This window comes from Cupressus sempervirens, chromosome 9 (genome assembly GCF_028749045.1).
Source record: "Cupressus sempervirens isolate cs-2001-9-10 chromosome 9, ASM2874904v1, whole genome shotgun sequence".
Lineage (NCBI taxonomy): Eukaryota > Viridiplantae > Streptophyta > Pinopsida > Cupressales > Cupressaceae > Cupressus > Cupressus sempervirens.
The window spans coordinates 118,035,037-118,044,361 of NC_143126.1; positions in this window are offsets into that span (position 1 = coordinate 118,035,037).

The window sequence follows — 9,325 nt, forward strand, 5'->3', positions numbered from 1 at the left end:
ATGCAACCCAAGGATTAGTCATTTCCTATTTTCAATTACACATGCAAACCATTTGGATCCAACATTAACAAAACCAAGAATGGTTTCCTTCTCTTTAGGCTTAGCAAAACCAAGGTGGGTATACCTAAGGGATGACTCAATCTAATTGTTGTTGTATGAAAACTATCTTAGTTTCATTTTAATTCTCATCCTCAATCTATAAACACACAACTAATTGTAACATTTTCAATAGAATAAGTCCCATATAATAGATTTGGTCATAAAGTCTTCTGTAGATCTATGAGTATTCTTCACAATAGTGGCTAGCTAAGGCTAGAATATTTCATGAAAACAAGTATTGACCAACTTTGAAGATCTTCAGGAAATAAAAGTGAAGTTGATTATAACTTTTTATTTGATATTCATCTATGATCTATTTCTCTTCTAGCCGAATTAATTTGACCAGTGCCTAATCCATTAGGGTTCAGAGTCTACTACAAATTTATAGATCTGATTTATTTCCTTACAAAAAATATCATTAGCAATTCTTACTAGAATTTATCATTCAAAACACCCTTCCTATTACTGTAGCAACCTTATCAAATTCATCAAAGCCTTTACTTAATCCATTGAACTAATAGCAGTGATGAATAAATATACAACCTAAAAGATTGCATTCAATTGCACAAGTTTTTACTCATATAACATCAAGATAACTAAGTAACCAAAAGGAGACAAAATTTAGAAAGAACTGATATGGGGACAACTCATAATTTGTATTCATTTTCTTTGAAAATTGTATACACTTCCAGTAAACTCAGATTGACCTTAGGAAGAAACACAAAGATCATTCTGTATTAATGTATTCCTAGAAACTTACAGAGAAAATACATCATAAATCTTGGTCAAATTACTGGAGTGAAAACAAAATAATTATATGACTAAAAGAATTAGAAATCAGACCATTCTCTAGCCCTGGAATCTCACTTATATAATGTGAACTACAAAAAGCATTAGGCTAAGAGAATTGACATGTGTCTTGACAAGAGATATTTACATACAACTATCATAAAATGACAAACATATGAGCAATAGAAAGATATGTAGATCAAACATTCCTTTTGGTGGGTCCCTTTCTATTACATCCTTTGATGTCATTGATTAGGCTACTAACCAATTCCTTCATGTATGCAACTACCAAGCTAGCCAATGATGAAGTTTGTTCTGATGATTGTAGGTTAATATCCACCTGTGGATTTTCACCATCTTTATCATGTACTATGGGAGTAATTTCTGCCTTTCCCCCTTCTTCAGTTGTGTTAGCATCCTATGGGTCTGGGCCTACAACTGAAGTTAAATAATCATTCTTGTCTTCTTCTTCTTCTTGGTCTTGTGTAGTGGTAGTTTCAATTATTTGGATCTCATCACCTTGCACCTCATCAGTGTCAGTTTCAACTTCCCCAAACTGTTCATCAGGAGCTATTTCTACCATCCACTTGTCAAATAGTGTGTCATTTGGCCAATAAAACTATAGAATATCCTATTTCTTTTGGATAACAAATGTTGTATTATTGTCAATATTAATGAATTCTTGTTTCAAAGAATCAAATAATAGTTGAACCTTTACCATTTCTTTAGTAGTTGTAGCCCATGATGCATTCCCTTTTTCATTGATAATTTTATTCATTCTGAGACAAAATAAATCATCTAACTACTTGGTCCATTCATCTTTAATTTTCAATTTATTTTTTCTATCTAGGGCATGAGGGAATAAGCTAAGCCTTTGGCTCTTATATTTATCTAAGTAGCCAAAAATTATTCTCTATGAATGAATTCTCTTTTCATCAAACTCTTGGAGATCAACAACCATGTCATAGGATCTCTCAATTAGATCATGTGATGACCTTATAAAGGAGTAACACAAAAAGTTCACCTCTCTCCTCCTCTATTTCTTTCCCCATTTTTTCACAATAGGCTTTAAAGCCTCATCATTTGCTTTCAATTCATTCCAGATGTTTACCACCCTAGCTAATTTGCCATAAAATAATGGCCATTCAATTTTATTAGCCAAGTATGTAAGAGGTTTTCTCAATTTATCTTCATATTTTGACTCCAACTCCACATGTAATGCCCATAGCTTGCTTTTTTCTTCCTCAAAATCTTTTATTGTGTAGTACTCCAGCCTTTGGGGTGTATCTAGTACTTCTATGAGGGGGGTGGATTTGAAGGGTTCAAGTGGGGGCCGAGGGTATGTTATTCTTGGCCTTGTGGACCTCCCCAATAACTTGTTTTCATGTTTAATTATCCTCTTTACCTCTTTATTATAGGCATCCACAACTACCTCATACTTTCTTTGTAATTCAATCATTTCTTTTTCCTCCCTTTCTGTAGTAGCCAAGGAAAATTGAGAATAATCCACATTCATGTGGACTGCTTGTACATGTTAGGTGTTAGCAACTCTCCTTACAATGATATTCCCTGTCAGTCCTGAATCATCAAGCTATGATGGAACAACCCTAGATCCTCTTCTCAGTGACCACATGATAAGAGTAGCTTGGTCATTACTAAATGCAGTTCCCAAGAACTCATTTTTATTTAGATCTTGCAATCCCAAATTATTTGACACAGAATTAAAAATTAATGCATCAGCAATCTCCCAATTGGGCAATAATAAAATATTTGCAGCTTTCACCATCTATCTCCCCTCTTTAGGGGTTATACTTTGGAACTTTTGAATCATCTGCTCCTTTATTTGATTTTTAATGGAGGCTTCATCCATTTTTGTATGCTCTGTTTGCAAATTCTTACATCTTTCCTAAAAACTATTCATGTTTTCCCTCCAAGCAAACTAATGGAAAGCCCTAGACTTTACAAAATTATCATTAGACAAAAATTGATGACTAGCTTGTTCCAAAATAGGGTCCAATTCCCTTCCTCTATAATTTGCAATAGTTAATTCAAAATTTGGCACAAGAGGCTCCTATGGGTTCCCTTCATTAATCTCTGCTTGGGTAACAAAAACTCCCCCTTGTGATTCAATTTTCTTAACTTGTTCATCAATGAGCTACTCCTCCTCAATTCTCATGGGGATCTGGGAAGGTGAGTACTCCTCAAAATGATGTTCCTCTTCCCTTATTATCTTTCTCATTTTAGGAGAAGGTTCAAGAGGCCTTTCTTCAAGAACAACACTAGTAGATTAAACTAAATATTTTCCTTTATCTATAATGGGCCTTTGATTCTAAATGACAATATATCCTTGCCTCCTTTGAAAAATTAATGGACCTACCCCTATATTGGGAGTGAAACTCAATCTCGTCATTATTTCCCTGGCCTTATCTAGAAAAGAATTAATGAAATATTGCTTCTTCTCATTCATTGCCTCCATTATTTTAGGGAATGTATTCATAAGCTTATTAATTTTATCTACAATAGTTACAACATTACTTAGATGGCTGCAATCTTTGTCAAAACAATTAATAAAACTCAAAACTTTTGAGTAGACTCTCCATTTTTCTTTCTTTGTCTCTTGCTCTTGCAGAGAGTACTCATTCCTTATTATATCTTTAGGAAAATAAAATTCATGTTCAACTGGACTAAGCTTGATCCTATGCCTAAGAGCCAAATGATAGAAACCCTCTTTATCACAAAAAAAAGGGTGAGAGGTACCCATCTTATACTAATCCAAAAATTTGTAAAGGAAAACCCACCCTTCCTTGGTTATTACAAACTGGTGGGCTAATGTTCAAGTGGGAAAAATTGATCCCATCCTGCTCTTGTGCAGAAAAGCTTCTTCTACTCCTCCCAACTTCCACAAGAATTTAGCTACTCCTACCTTTAAGGGCACCTAGTAAGGTAGTACGTGGGGTGTTCCTTTGAATCCATAAATTCTAACAATAGTTGAAACTAAATATGGGATGATGTCTCCCCAATTATGTGAAACTTTCAAATTATGGGGTTGATCTATAGGCCTAGCGAGGTGCATCAGTGCCTTAGGGATTCTAAGATTATCACTCAATATAAGGCATCTCAGTTTGGAGGCAAAATACCTATCAAATCTAACAAAACTAGCATTTTTTCCTTCCCCACTCATGTCTACACTCCACAATTGAACTGGTAGTGCTTCCCCTTCTTGTTCTTTGTTTAAAACCATTTCTTTACCAAAGTATGGAACCCCTTTAAATAGAAACATGTGCATCAATAGAGAGTAGTGGTCCCAAACCTTCTCCACCTTGCCCTTAGCAATCCCAACCAATCCACTATGAATCTCAATAGCTAAGTAGGAGGAAAAATCAAAAATTATTTACACACAAAAAGAGGAGATTTGAGTAATCATATACATGAAACTCACAAGCATAACATCTTCTTCATCCTCTCTAAAAACTCTGCACAGGGTCCTGTATATCTCTACTGCCTTGGCATTGAAGTATGCTTTCTTGAAAGGTTCTTTAGAGGATGATGTTATTGTTGGAAAGGTTTCAATTTTTCCAATATGGGCCTTTAGTGCACCTTGTCTAACTATATCATTTTGAGATATATATTCTTTTTCTAAATCTTTCAAATTAATGGGCACATGATACCTAGTGAGAGGTCCCAAATGAAAAACTTTCCTAATTTCCTTTGGGCTGATGGTGACTAGAATTTCACCATTTTTTCTCCTTTCTACCCTAGTGGCTTGATCATAACTTTTTTCCATAGCCTCAAGGAGATCATAATCCATAAAAACACTAGGGACCACTAGCTTTCTTAGATGAAAATTCCATATATTGGCATGTGGGGCCAATAGTTTTCTCTCTGCAAACCATTTTTAAAACAAATTTAAATGAGTTTGTGAGATATGAGCATCCCAGACCCAGTTTCCCTTATCAATCAATCCATCTGCTATCCTCAACCTAAGGTTTAATGAGGTAAATTTCTTAACCTATACTATCTCAATAGTAGACTTAGGAAGCAACTCAAGCAAATCATCATGTACATTCCTATCCAAATAATTTTCTTGACCCAAAAATTCTTTCTTTGGAAACATCTTTTATTATGCTTTGCAAAACTAAAACACTTACAGAGATTATAGTGTAATTACTTACTGGAATTCCATTCTCGCTCCTCTCTATACTTCTACAATTTCTCTGTGAAAAAGCTGCTTCATAGTCTCACCAAATTCAACATGATCTTCTCAGTAATTGCTTCTGGTAAGAAAAGGATCAAAATCTTTTTTCGCATAAGGTGGAACTAAGAAAATCTTCTATGTTATAGTCTATTTTTTCTCACATGCAAAGCTTTTATGTCTAATTAATACATAGAGTGGCACCTCCTTCTTCATTTAAATCTATGTTGTCAATCTTAAAAAATCCTATGATCAAGGGATGAGGAAAAAGGTGACTAGCATTCCACTTGACAAGTTGGCCAATCAATCCAATGAGAACTAACCACATATACAACTCCTTCTTTGATGGAATTTTTATCTAGACCCACTAGCGACTGAAGACACATGTCAACAAGTTGCTACCTTTCTATACATAAAGAACTAGTACCTTGCCATAGCAAAGTAGCGACAACCATAGATTTTTTCAGAATCAGATGGTGACAGAAATAAGAGAACAAGACCAGTTGGGGGTGTGGAAAAATTAAAATGAAAATAGAATATTTTCCAAAGTTTAAAAGATTTCATGCCGGAGACTTTAAAAGGAACAAGACATAGGGCTTAACAGGATATTTCAGAGGCGAACAAAATCTAGAAAACTAAACAAGAAACCCTATTCACCAACGATGGATTCAATTTGATTTTTTTAGTATCTACTTTTAGGGGAATTTCATCATGCAAAAAATTAGGCCAACACATCAGGTACATTATCTAACACACTATCAAGAAAATCTCCCAACAAATCTATAACTTCTATAGGTACCTCCTCCACTTCTTCTTTTCCATCTTTTGGGATTACAACAAAACACATATTCTCATGCTTCATACCTTTGAGAAACTCTTTTCCATCAAAAAAACATATTCTAGAAACACTACATACCTTTACTTCTTTCTCCTTCAAGGACTTCAACTTATGTTTCACTCCATCCTTGGTTAGAGTGTAGGTATTTTTTGTAAGGTCCCATCCAAGTAAGGACTAGAATGATTGTTAATTTGTCTACAATATAATTTGATTAGTAGTAAATATTAATTTTGTCATTAGAAGAACATTATATGACTTATGCAAAAACATGATTAGGGAGAATCCTTATGTGACTTGCTATGATTAGTATTGTTTAAATAATATTGACTTATCATTTGTAACCATCTGAATATTAGGTGCAAATGTGTATGTGATACTTTGTATAGTAGAATTCTACTTATTTAATTAATGTGCAAAGTTAGGCTCAACTTATGATCAACTATGGATTTTGTTCATACAATTGACAATAATTATAAATAGAAATGGTCAGACCTCTTTACATATGATACGATAGTTTAGATAGTTTATGAGACTGGTAGCATTAGAACTAATTCACACTATGATGGATTGTCTAATTTATGTTAACATCTTGATTAGCTAATGCGAGTTACCTTATGGATAAATACCTTATATTATTCATCTTATCTCATCATGATGATTAGATAGTTTTAGTAATTGAAATTATGACCAATTGAATTGAATAGATATTGTGTTGTGGTAAATACATTCTACATAAGGTGACTGTGAAAATGGAAATCAAGTTTGCATTATGTGATTATTGTTTTGAAGTAAATTATGTATCATTTTAATTCAAAATAAAGAAGTATGAAAATGAATAGAATATAGATAACACAATGAATACTAGTGATACTTGTTATCTTATTCTAAGAGATGTTATGATTTGAATCCTATAATTAGTGACAGTAAGTACTTATGCTTGATAAATTTGATTAATGTATGTGTAAGGTGTAAGGTGTTTTGATACATATGCTACGAATTATTAATGTGGTTATTATTCTTGAAAAGTTTGTAATTAGAGAAATTAAAGTAAAAAGAATGATACTTATTTGTAAATGAATTTCATATGCAAATGATTATGAAGAAATGATGTTTGAATATGATATTAATCTAATGGGTTGATCTATGGTTAATTCAAAGGATATGTATTAATGTTTACAGTCTTATATTTATATGTTTGAGTTACTGATGTTAAATTTGAATTTGTATAGTAGATGATTATGAAGGCCTAATCGAATGATTATGAAGACCTTTGAGAAAACTATGCCAACTCTTGTACAACAATCAAAGTTGACCTCAATGCAAAATTTTTGTAAAATCGGATATGAACTAAAGTTGGACTTTAGAGGGGTTAAAATGGATCCTAGAATGCATTCTAGGTTAAAATAACCTAACCTACTTATACTACCTAAGGTTGGGGGTTAGTTGAGGGTCAAATCATGGTTAAAATTCACATTATGACACCTCAAAAGGGCCCCACTTCAAATGTGACGAAAATGAATAGTGGGAGACAATGGGTTATGACACATTGATAAGAAAGCCATGTGCCTTCATTAAATAAGGGATGATTTTGGAAGAAGAGGGAAGAAGACTTTGGAGGATGGACCATTATTTTTCACCATTGTTGGAGATGAAAAGGGGAAGTTATATGTAGAATAAGGGAATGGAGAAGTGAGGAGAGGATGGTAGAATAGTATGAGGAGAAGAAGATCAAGAGGGAACAAGAGAGAGAGAGATGAGTCTTTCTATCCCTTTTATTTTGTAGTATTTCTTTTTGAGTTGGATTCATGTAGGTCTGAAATGTGTAACAAGTGTAGTTAAAAATGTTGTTCTTGTATTAGGAACTCACTCTTATGATAACATCTATTATCCTTAGATGTAGTGAGTTCTTGATCGAGGGTATGGCTAGGGCACCAGAGGCCTCATGATGCCATTAATTGGTAGCGTGGAAAATGAGCATTGTTTGAGTATTAGTATTTTTCTTTATTGTATCTTGCAAAGAAATGAAAATGAAACTTATAAAAGCTAAGCCTTGCTACTTGATTTAAGATTGTGTATATGATTCAATGCAAAAGAGAAGTTTGTGATCTTACATTTGTGATGTATGAAAGGTTTCCTATTTGAATACAAGAAAACAAAGAAAATAAAAGAAATAGTTCTATGTCTTATTAAGATGCATATTTGAAAGATTGTTAAATGGAAATCTAATGCTCTTTTGAGTTGAAATCAATTAGTTAATCGAAGTTTCATTTCCCTATAGTGTGGATCTGAAATTTGTAGTTGAAAATAGTTATCTTAATCATGTCTTCCTTCAAAGAAATTTATTTATTATTTTGGGTAGGAAAATATGGGCATGACATTTTTTCACCCATCGTGTACAACATGCCTGCCAAACTTCCACAACCTACCCAACAACATATGACATATGTCCATCAGAATGATATTGCAAATCACCTCATCTTCATAACATCCAATGTTGAACTTCACTAAGCATTTCTCCCTATGTAATACCTCACCTAGAGATCCTTAGAACACAGATACATAAAAGCCAATACATTATTTTTTTGAAGTAATAAACATGGAGTCAAACAACATCAACATGCAATCAATCTAATGATCACAATAGAAGACTTAACCAAGAAATCTTAACATCCAATGAATCTCTAAATGTCACTACTCACCAACATGATGAAAACCAACTATGATAGTTTACACAAACATGGAACCCAAAATATCTAAATTGTCAAGGCCTAGAAGGGGGCACAACCCAAAAAGGTACCCAGAACACCCTTTGACTCTAAACCAAAAATTCTAGAGATACCTACTATTTTCTTGAGAAGGTTTTTGCAAGAAAGTAGGTGACACTATTCTAGTGTTGTACGATATTTTATAGTACTACTAGGTGATACTTTCCAAGTATCATGCTATACTACTTACTACTACCAGGTGACACTTTTAGGGAGTGAGTAATAGACCTTAATGCTACTGTGCAATACTTTTCTAGTGTCACATGATATAACCTAATACTATTGGGTGATACTTTTGAGTATTACATGACATTTCTCTCCAAGATGTGCGATAATTTTTCAAAATCACCCAATGCTAAATTCGTGTTGTCTAGGTTTACAATAAAATAGCCTGACAAGCAATTTAAATGGAAAAAGAGTTGGAACCTCCACAATAGGGAGTACCAGATCCATAATAACTGAGGAGTAAACACTCATACAATGAAGATCACACAAGTCTAACATCTCAACCATAACATCTAGTCCAACCATCTAATGTAATCATGCGGAAAGAAAAATTGTAGTGAACATACATGTGTATAAATCAACTACCTCAAGGAACTCAAATAATATGAATCACATGAAAACATACCCTGGAAGAAA